Raw genomic sequence first — 11,766 nt, 5'->3', positions numbered from 1 at the left:
AGCTTGCCAAACCTTAAGCTTGCGCCTTTCCAAATACCTGCAGGGAATCATAGAATCATAGAGTTGGAATAGACCACAAGGGCCATCAAGTCCAACCCCCTGCCAAGCAGGAAACACCATCAGAGCACTCCTGACATATGGTTGTCAAGCCTCTGCTTAAAGACCTCCAAAAAAGGAGACTCCACCACACTCCTTGGCAGCAAATTCCACTGTCGAACAGCTCTTACTGTCAGGAAGTTCTTCCTAAAGTTTACGTGGAATCTTCTTTCTTGTAGTTTGGATCCATAGCTCCATGTCCGCTTCTCTGGAGCAGCAGAAAACAACCTTTCTCCTTCCTCTATGTGACATCCTTTTATATATTTGAACATGGCTATCATATCACCCCTTAACCTCCTCTTCTCCAGGCTAAACATGCCCAGCTCCCTTAGCCGTTCCTCATAAGGCATCGTTTCCAGGCCTTTGACCATTTTGGTTGCCCTTCTCTGGACACGTTCCAGTTTGTCAGTGTCCTTCTTGAATTGTGGTGCCCAGAACTGGACACAGTACTCCAGGTGAGGTCTGACCAGAGCAGAATACAGTGGCTACAGGGAATAACACTTGAGCTCAGCATAGCCGGAAATTCAGCTTTCCCTTGTAAATACCTTCTTTGTAAAAAACACACACACAAAAACACAACACAAATAAATAGAAAAGTCTTGGGCAGAAGGAACCTGTTTCATCATGGGTGATGCTGGTTGCATCCTGAGCCTCTGCAAAGGGAGGAGGGGGGGAGTGGGAAGCGAGGCAGGGCTGCCTGCCAGCTCTTGTTTGATGAAAGGATAACCCTGTCGAAGTCTCGCCTGGAGGGCAGCGGCTGAGTGAGTCACTGCCGAGAAGTTGTCAGGAACAAAGCTACCTTGTGGTCAGGGTATTTGTGCCAATGGAGGAAAGTATGTCCAGATCGTCTTGACCTATTCCCACAGTTTTTGGGGAGCTGGGACAGCATGACACTTATTTAAATCATCTGAAGCCTGACTCAAACAAGAGCTTGGCATATTAAATGTTTGATTTCAACTGCCTGAGCACTCCTTTTGATTATGTAAAAGACAAGCTCCCTTTTGTAACTTTCCGAATGGAGATAGTTCCCAAGGTCAGGCTGGGCCAAAATCTAATGGACGCAGTACTTGCATTGTTCTGGATTCCTGCCCCACCTCTCCCCCCCCAACCCCCCCCCACCGTGTAGGACTCACTGGCCATCCTAAGCAAGCTTCTCATTTCCTGAGATGTGAGTGGGGAAGCGACAGACTCGCTCTGACACTTCTTGTGCCTCACCCTGGCTCCCAAGACCACTCCAAAAGCTAATGGAGGGTAGTTTATTAGGGGGAAGGGTACTGCCCCACCAACCTCATTCTCCCATCAGCCAGCCTCTGGGTGGCTGCCTGCCTTTATTTTATTACATTTACATACCACAATTTCCTGCAAAGAGCTCCACCCTCTTCCTATCTCTGTGGGTTCTGGGAGACCAGCAGGCTCGGGAGCTGGTCACACCAGGAGGGTGGGCCCTTGCTTCTTCAGCAGCCAGCCTCCACTCCGCCTCTTGGCCTGCCTCTGACTCTGACTCTGGATTGCCAGACTCACCACAAAATCCAGTTCCATCTTCAGCTTCCAACACCTCCTCCCCACCCCCACCCCGGCTTCTCCTTCTAACCACTCATTGTCGTCCCACCACCAGTCTCTGGGCTCTGAGCCTTCTCTTCCCTTGGCGGTTCCTCATTTGGTGCCTCTCACCACTGCTCTGCCTACCAGTCCCAATGGTAGGCGACCATTTTGCTTTTTCTCAGTCACGTGTCAAAATGGCAAGCTGTCAAGCTACCGCTGCAAACATTTTTGTTTGTGGCAACGTGCTAAATCACCATTTGGTCCTGTGACAGAATGTTGCCTCATGCTTAAGGCGCACTACATGTTGCATACTGCTCTGTGTCTCATCTCTCTCTATCTGCAGTCACTGCAGACAACATAGGAAACTGCTGTATGCCAGGTCAGACTATTAGCCCATCTAGCCTAGTTCTGCCTACTCTGACTGGCAGCCCTTCTCCAGGATCTCAAGTGGGTGTCCTCCTCCTTACCCTGCTCCACCACCTGGAGATACGTACTAGGGATTAAGCCTGGAACCTTCTGCCTGCAAAGGAGCACTCTGTTATGGTCCCTCCCCAAAGACTGGGGGAGGTAGGGAGGAGCTTCATACACTTTTCCACTTGCACTGTTTCCTTGCCATGCTCCCTCCTATCAAACTGATTTGAAGGAAATACACAGGTGTAGTAACAAGGGCAGTGCAACCACCAGGATATATAGGTGCGTACCCATGCTGCACATGAAGTCCAAGGCATTAATTGATGACATTGTGCCTGTTTAGGGTACTAGAGATCTCTCTGCAGGTGGAGGATGGCTGCGTCCATCAGTTTCCCCTGTGCGTTGGTCAGTGTGCACTGATCTACACACATAAAACAAATTCACGCACAGGCGTCTTCCAAAAACCCATCCCAAACCCAAACCCCAAAGTCCCATGATCAACTCCTGCCCAGAAACCAATGTCCCCACTGTGGAAGGATGTGTGTATCCAGAATTGGCCTCCACCGTCACTTACAGACTCATTGTTAAAACCGTGTTTATGGAAGACAATCTTACTCGGCTACGAGTGATCACCAAAGAATGCAGACTCATGCTTTGCAATAGACGTCAAGAACAGCAACTCACAGGGGCTCATCAGCCACTTGAAATCTGGACCTACAAAGCCAAGTAATCAGTAGTTGAAAAGGGCTCAGGTGAATTGGCCCTTGTCTAATGAAGCACAGATTTCTGATTAGCAAGGAGACTGGCAGGATTCTCTCTGTGTTGTTCAGGAGTCCATTTGCTGATGAAAAGGGCTTTGGACAAAAGAGCTAAACAGACAAGCACTCCATCCAAGACCGTAGTAATTAGTAGGTATCCACTCCTCCCTGGACTTGCAAATGATGGGTCACAATGGGTGGCTTTTCCTCAAAGCAGTCCTCTCACCTCATGCATGGGAAAGTTGCCTTTCTGAAAAATAATTCTTTGTTATGAAGACCAGGTTGTCTGGACTGTTCTCATATCAAGCTGGCAATGTGCTGAGGTCGTCAAGCTTCCTTCCAGGTGACCCTGCCATCTGAAGTGAGACTGCCAAGTCAGAGACTTTTGAAATCTTCAGGACCAGGATCAATATGGAGGAAGTTATATTTATCCTATTTTCCCTTTGAGCACTTCTGCAGAAGAGCTCTCTGTAACGTGAAATTCAATAAAAGTCATCAGCTCGCTTTGGTCTGTAGTTCTCGTTGTGCGGGACCAGCAATCTGGTGTACAGTCTGATCCATAATTCTGCTGCAAATACAAGGGCAAGCAAGAAAGGGGCATAGCTTCCTGGAAGAGCCTAGGCTTTGCATGCAAAAAGTTCTAGGTTCAATTCCCGGCATCACCAATTGAGAAGACTGGGAAAGACCTCTGCGTAAGACCTTGGAGAGCTGCTGACAGCATGGGCGTAGCTGGATTTTTCTTAAGGGGGGGCAGGACTTTTGTTACTGAGGGGCAGAACCGATGTAATTGATCAGTTAGGTAAGTATTTCTGTTGTTTTACTTGATCTGGGGGGGAGGCAGCTGCCCCTCCCTGACCCCCTTGCCTATGCCCATGGCTGACAGAGCTGGGTACATTGGAGAGAGAGGGTTGAGAGAGAAATCCTTTCTCTCTTGTAGCAGAGTCAAGCACAATGGCAAGTGCTTCAAGCCCATTAAACTTGGTTGGATTTCCATCTGCAACCATCCACCTTTAATCAAATGTTCCCCACTTAGGCTAGAATAAATCACAGACATTTAGCTTTGCAATTAAGCAAATGTTTTACTCACAGTTTCCAAAAGACAAAGCAAACAAGTCTGCAGCCCAAAGAAGAAAAACAGTTCCAAACAACTTTAAAAGAAAAGTACTGGGTTTCATTACAAAAAGATCATGCAGTCTTTATCAAAGATACAGGCTGTCAAATCTCCTTTTAGAGAGAATATTCATTCATGTGCAGCATTTGCTTAATTGGGAACCAAAGCTTCATGGCTTCTTCTTTGCTTGTTCCAGAAAGCATGAAGGGGGGAAAAAGAAAATGGAGGAGAGAGGCTGCTGAGAGGCTACTAAGCCACACCCACACTGGTAACTTGAGCTCAAGGCTCAGGTTAACCCTTTCACGCATATAAGTGTGAGTTGGTAATTGTATATTACAACAGTATATGCTACCCAGCCTTTCACAGAGGCCTAAACTAGCCTGTTGTCCCAGGTGTGATAGAGTCTGCATGTGGAATGCTGGCTTCTGCATGTGGAATAGAAAAGGGCACCAAATTGTTTCTGGAAGCAAAATATCCTGGGCCACCCTTGTCTCCACACCTTGCATTTTTTATAAACCCCTGTCATGTCATTCACTATGCTGCTTCACATGTTCCTGTTATACAGAGAAACAACATAAGACATGGCAGCAGGACCAGTGAGAGATCCTCATCCCACTTTGTGAATCAACTCTTTGGAGAGCATCAGAAGTTGCTTGATGCCATTGTCGGATTCTTTTCTACATTATACTTCTGGAAATTCCAGTGAAAACCTTGCATAAAAGAAACAAAGAGGACTTGGCAACCTACAAGTTTTGCTGCAAACACCAGCAAGTGGTTTTGTCATAACCTTTTGCTCTGACATCATTCTGTGAAATTACAAGTTACCTTAGCAACAGTGGGTGGAGGTTTAAAACCCAGTATTTATTGGATCTATGTGTTCTTTGTTCTCAACTATCCTGCCTGCTCAGTTCTTTCTGCTGACAAGATAATGGAGACCACACAGTGTCAAAATACTTACACCAAAGAGTCGTGTTAAGCTGTGCGTTTAATAGCACAGGTTGTTCAGTTCCACATTTTTCTGCCAGAGTCATTGTTCCATTCCCCATTAATAGAGTTCATTCCCTTCGCTTACCCATGAAACACAACTTTGTTCTTCAGGCCCATACACAAAGCCGAATATTAACATGGGCTTTATTTGATGATGCCAAGAACTTTCATACTGCAGTAGTAGAGAGGGATAAGGGAGGCGTCATAGCTCAGTGGGGAAGGACATGTTTTGCCTGTGTTTGATCTCCCAGCACAGCTGAAAAGAATTCCATCTGAAACCCTGGAGAATGACGGCCAGCCAGAGTAGGCAATAATATTGAGTGAGATGGATCAGTAGTTCGACATTGTATCCGTCAGCTTCCCATTCCCCCCTCTAGGTATCATTGCTGCTTTATTGGGTGTTAGCATCAACCAATAGGAATAAATGGATTTGAGTGTGGCCCCCCTAAGGGTGTTCAGCAGAAATAAAGCTTTCTTCTTTCAATGGGGCTTAAAGGTAAAGGGACCCCTGACCATTAGGTCCACTCGTGGCCGACTCTGGGGTTGCGGCACTCATCTCGCTTTATTGGCCGAGGGAGCCGGCGTACAGCTTCCGGGTCATGTGGCCAGCATGACTAAGCCGCTTCTGGCGAACCAGAGCAGCGCACGGAAATGCCGTTTACTTTCCTACCGGAGCGGTACCTATTTATCTACTTGCACTTTGAGGTGCTTTCGAATTGCTAGGTTGGCAGGAGCAGGGACCAAGCAACGGGAGCTCACCCCATCGCGGGGATTTGAACCGCTGATCTTCTGATCGGCAAGTCCTAGGCTCTGTGGTTTAACTCCCATGTAAATGTGCATAGGATAGTGTGGATTGATTGGTTGAGGTTTACAACATTAGCCCTGCTTGTCACTACTCTGAATTATGGTCTAGTTCAAAGGAAAGGAAGGAAGCAAAGAAAATCTTGTACAATATTAATTTTAGGACTGGGAGAGATCACACAATCACTTAGGTAGGCTAAATGAAGAGCGCCTAGCACCCTTAGCAAAATAAACTTCACAAAATGCCACAAGGATAGAACAGCAAGGGAGAAAAGATTAGCAGAGCATTGGCACCCAGTTTCCTTTTCCTTTTATCTTTGTTTCACTCTGTCCATCATTCGGCCCTCCCCTCCCCAGTCTAAGGAAGTCCCATAATCTAAGAAGTTCAGTAGAACAATTTAAGTTTTTTAAGCTCTGACAAGAAAATCTGTTGCTTTAAGGCAAGCTATCTCTCAATCCCTCCATCAGCATCTGGGAAACAATTGGTTGGTACTTTATAATACTGCCTTCCTCACCAACCTGTTCAGGTGTATGCTTAATTTCACTGTTTCTGCATTGCAGGGGTTTTGACTAGAAGACCCTTGGAATCCCTTCCAACTCTACAGTTATATGATTCTATGATGAGAGCACAACCTTTTGCATGCTTACTCAGTAGCAAGTCCCACAAATTTCAATAGAAATCCCCCCCCAAGGTATATTGGATTGCAGCTTTAGACTGGCGTCCTCTCTAGGTTTCCTAATCCAAGGGTGTGGGGAGAATTCCTATTTATCATCTTTGTGTCCTCACAAGAATATAGCTCCGTTTTTGTACATTCAGGCTGTGCCTTTCATTTAAATGATGGAGAAAGCGGTAGCAATTTTGCAGTGTTTGTGGAAACGTGGTAGCTCCGACTGTCAGATGGGTTTTTGCTTGTGACCTTAAATCAGGCTTTCAATTTTGGTTTCCAAAAAAGGAAAGCCAAAACACCGACTCAATGGCATCCTCCCCAGCTACTGGATACACAGTATGGCCCTGTCAGCTGCAATTCATTCATATTCTCTGGGGACCAAACCCTCGGCCAAGTGTACACAGAGCTCTTCAGTTTTTGCAAAGTTTCCCACAAGGCCATAAATAGCTACTGAAGCCTAGTCTATAGCCCCACCTTCCTGGAATGCCTTGAGCACATGCTTATTACTGAAGCCTACAATGATTGCATCTTCCAGACACCAACTGGGCTTATAAAACTAACAACTTTCTAGTATTCATGGTTTGTTGTTTTCGTTTAGTCGTGTCAGACTCTTCGTGACCCCATGGACCAGAGCATGCCAGGCACTCCTGTCTTCCACTGCCTCCCGCAGTTTGGTCAAACTCATGCTGGTAGCTTCGAGAACACTATCCAACCATCTCGTCCTCTGTCGTCCCCTTCTCCTTGTGCTCTCCATCTTTCTCAACATCAGGGTCTTTTCCAGGGAGTCTTCTCTTCTCATGAGGTGGCCAAAGTATTGGAGCCTCAGCTTCAGGATCATGGTTATCATTACTTAATTGTACCCAGTTCCACCTTTGCAACTTCCAGGTCTCTTTTTAGCAGCCAGGTCCTATAGCACTGGGTATTAATCAAAAGCATTACTACTTAGCACCTTTGAGAGTGAATATCATCTTTTATGGGTCATTTCCTTTTGTGCTTCCTGATTTTTGAGTGTGTGGTCTTGGCCTCGTAACCTACCCACCATGAAAGGCAAAAGGTGGGTCGTCTCAGGTACAAGAGCCCTAGCATCTGTGTGGTGGGATGAATTCTAATACTGCAAAGATGGAGCCCATTACCAAGAATAGACTTTTCTTCTCCCAAAGACAACCTGCAAGGCAGTGGAGGTTTGGGATAAGAGTTTTCCTTCTCCAAGATGGTGGATTTGGGTGGATGAGCCCCATCTGTCCCTCACTTCCCTCTATAGCAGGTGCAGAAAATGCCTTCTTGACTATTGAACCCACTATTGGACTTGTCCACTCAATCCACCAGAGCCTGTCTTCACATGCAGGGGAAGTCCATAACGCACCAAGAGTTTGATACTCTTTGGCTACCCTCACCTGGTTTGGCCAGCCAATCAAAGCCATTCTTGGGGGTTGGCCACAGGTGAGAGCTGAGTGCAAGCTGGGGAACAAAGGTGGACAAACTACCTGTCATGGTCCAGTTTATGGGTGGTCAAAGTCCTGGTGGAGGACTGTGGGACCGGGTGCAAGACGGCGGGCTGGGAGCAGGAATGGGAGTCCAGAAACCAGGAGTCAGGAAGCCAAGGGTCCGAGGATCAGGAAGCAAGGAGTCAAGAAGTCAAACGCAGCAAGGCAGGAAGTGTGTTGCTGTGGCAAAGAGCCAAAGCGAAATGCTGACCTTATATCCCTTCCCGGCTCTTGTCACCAGGTGTTGTGAGTTACCAATCAGCCTCACCTGTGCAGCCACGCCTTGCCTCTTCAGAACAAACTTAGGAAGGCCCCAGTCCTGCAAAGCCCTACCGGTCACAGGGTCTGGCTCCTGTATGCATTCCTGACACTTCCCCAGAAGGAGTAGGACACGTCTCCCACCAGAGGTTGTGCTCTCTGCATTTTTCTTGAAGCTGATGAGTGGCGAAAATCATGTCCATTGTCTCCCTAGAAGATCAAAAACCATTTTGGAAATCAGGAAGGGTAACCTCCGATACTGTTAGGAGATGGTTTGCTAACATCCTTGCAGGAATTTTGCCGGCTGCAGCTAATAAAGAGATGCCTCGATAGTTTCTGCAATCGGTTCTATCACATTTTTCAAAGAGATTGATTCTTATCTGCCGCAGCCCTTACCCGCCTTCACAGCTGTTGTAAACATACTGCTTGTTATCACCCACCTGTTCTGCTGCTGAGGACTTTTTGGATCATTCTTTGTCTAGCTACTACCCTTTGACTTTACCGTCTTGGGTGACCCTGCTGGGAGTACAAGACACTCGACAGCTTTGCTCACAAGGGTCATAGGAACGTACAAGCCCACTCACCACAACAAGGTGATGATCCAGCGAGTGATCCCTCCCTAACACCGCTATCAGTGTTTGTAAGGAAACTAACTACATGGTTTAGCTCATGCAATGGGTTCTGATGGAGAGGTAAGAAGATGGAAAATTTGCTACAAAGATACCAACTTCTGTTGGGATACTGATCCCCATGACAGAAGTCATGAGGTGAGCAAAGGAGGAAGGGCTCAGCAAAGGGAGGATGGGTTGTATGGTAGCAAGGCACTCTGCACAATCTTATTTACATCAATAGGGCCAGATATTGGTTTTGTGTCAGTAGAATTTTGGGACCACAAAATGTGCATATTAAATCAGAAACACCAGTGCCAAACGCTGAGGCCTTAGCAGTGGTGTCCAAACTTTTTTCAAAGAGGGCCAGATTTGATGAAGTGAAGGGCTGTGAGGGCCGACCAAAGGGCCAAAGGGTTGAAGAAGTTGAGTTTTTTTTTAGGATTTTACCACAGGAAATAAGCAGACTTTGGACATGCCTGCGCCTAGCCAAAGAGATTGCTGCATCCATCTAGAGGGAAGATGCTGTAGATGATCTCCCACCACCTCCAGACAACTATTAAGGAATGAGCTAGGTCTCAGCTGCTGTTTCCTCACAAGTGCTCTTAAGCATTTTCTCATCCCTTTCTTCCTACTCATTTCCCCTTTGTCTCCTTTGGGAGTGCGCATTTGTTTCTCTCTCCCTGAATTCAGAGAGAAATGAAAATGAAAATACTGTATGAGCTGAGTTGCAAAACACAAAACGACCAGCAGCATAGAAACTCTACAGCGATTGTTATCTCAGATGAAAGAAACACTGACCGACATCTCTAAATAGTCTTCCTTCCCCCTTCCCCTTTCTCACCCGTATTATCACAGCCAGCCTTTCCACTGCTCTCATATAAAGATTTTCTGTGATCATAAAGATTTAACTGGGACCAAGTCTTGCCCTGCTGTGAAAAAATCCCCATGTTGATTGCATAGTAGTTAAAGTTTATTGTAATAATAAGAAGAGCCATTCCTTTGAATGGCTCTCAGGGTGAATTCACTGTCCTGAAACCCATAGTCTTTCCTATTTGCGATGCACCCAGAGTGCATGCAGACATATCCGTAAAGGAGTCAATCTGGGTATTTTATGGAAGACAGTTGAATCCATGGTAACAGTGTGCATTGGCTTAGTTTCAGTATGGATATACAGTATATAAATAGGTAAAGGTAAAGGACCCCTGGACGGTTAAGTCCAGTCAAAGGCGACTATGGGGTTGCGGCACTCATCTCGCTTCAGGATGAGGGAGCCAGTGTTTGTCCACAGACAGCTTTCCGGGTCATGTGGCCAGCAGGACTAAACTGCTTCTGGCACAACGGAACACCGTGATGGAAACCAGAGTGCACGGAAACACCGTTTACCTTCCCGCCGCAGCGGTACCTATTTATCCACTTGCAGTGGCGTGCTTTCAGACTGCTAGGTTGGCAGGAGCTAGGACAAAGCAACGGAAGCTCACTCCGTCACAGGGATTCAAACTGCTGACCATCTAATCGGCAAGGCCAAGAGGCTCAGTGGCTTAGACCACAGCGTCACCCGAGCCCCTACAGTATCTGCCACATAAGGCACTATGTGTACAATAAGCTATGGTTTTTGGATGTTCTAGACATGTATGAATCCACTGTTATTGACTGCTGGCCAGAATCCTCTGCAAATTGTGCATATAGAGGTTTGGTTCTCTGTGGATGTTCCAGATTGCACTGGATCTTGATGGAAAAGCATCCCTCAACATATGGAGTGTTGCCCATGTCCCACAGCTCATCTTAGAGCGGCATAACGATACAACTTGGTCAGTGATAGAATGTCGCCTCCACAAAGCGCTGAACCCTTACATCCATTCCTGAGTCAACAAGCTATTTCCCACAGTTTGGCGCATGCAAATGTTTCCTGAAACCAGATTTCCCAAAGAATTCATAAAGGCTCGGAGCGTCAAAAGATTTATGGCTGCAGTTGTGTGAGGGCCCCAATTCACACCGCAGCAACTCTTACTGCCGATATAACTGTTCAAGAGGAAACTTCATCTCCCCGTTTGGGTGCAGGGGTGGAACTTGGTCGCCATATGGTACGGAGCTGCTAATTTGATAACACTTTTGCAAGATGCTCTGTACATTCCAGAGCCGTTGGTATGGAAACAGCACAAACACTGCCGCTATTTTGCAAGGCTTTTGCGTCAGGTCCTGCTGATACTTTCGCTAAAAAGAGAATTCTAAAAAGATAGGAAAAACCACAGGCACACAGGAGATTGGTGAGAACTGTAAATTAGCTGAGATTTAGAATATATTCAGAAATTGTCTGCATACTTTAAGACTTCTATAGACCCAGCCTGGAACAAAGAATTTTGCATAAGGAAGTTATCAGCAGTGTTGCTTTGAGAACTCTGATATTTAACTCCCCACCCCCTTCTTTCCCATTCCCAACAAAAGCTGAAGCGAGACACACATTAATTCGTTGGTCCCTCCAATAATGGCTAAGTTACTCCAGCCAAATGATTGCAGTCTTTCCTCTACCTTCCCTCTCCACTTAATCCTGACCTTTCAGAGCCTCTTTGTGCGCCATCGCTCTGAAGAGTTGGGGTTATTAAACCCTAAGCACTGTATTGCTCGAGCAGCGGGAATACCCTGTCCCAACTTTGCTGTTCTTTCTCAAGTCCTCCCTGCACTTCTGTCTCAACCAACTGACCTAAGGCATATTCCAAAAGGGAGTATTTGCTTTGCCTTCCAGGTTCCCTTTCTTTTTGCAGCCAACATCAAAGTGCAGTCTAGAGTCCCCTCCCCACTGAGACCCCCTCTCCCCATATATATACAGTAACCTTGGGTTTGATCTTCAAGGTGCAGCAAACTCCCCTTGTAGATTTGTCAGGGAGAGAGGAGGGAAAGAGAGGGAGGGAGGGAGAAAGATAGACAGACCACATCTTTATTGCTAAGCTGGAAGCTTAGCAGCTGCAGGAATGTTACAAGTGAGTACCTGAACTCACATGTGTGTTCATATGCACACCGCTGAGATGTTTAGGATCTTTTGCT

This window comes from Podarcis liolepis, assembly GCF_965112155.1.
Source record: "Podarcis liolepis genome assembly, chromosome: 5".
Lineage (NCBI taxonomy): Eukaryota > Metazoa > Chordata > Lepidosauria > Squamata > Lacertidae > Podarcis > Podarcis liolepis.
The sequence above is the reverse complement of the archived record's forward strand: the minus strand, read 5'-3'. Positions refer to the sequence as shown.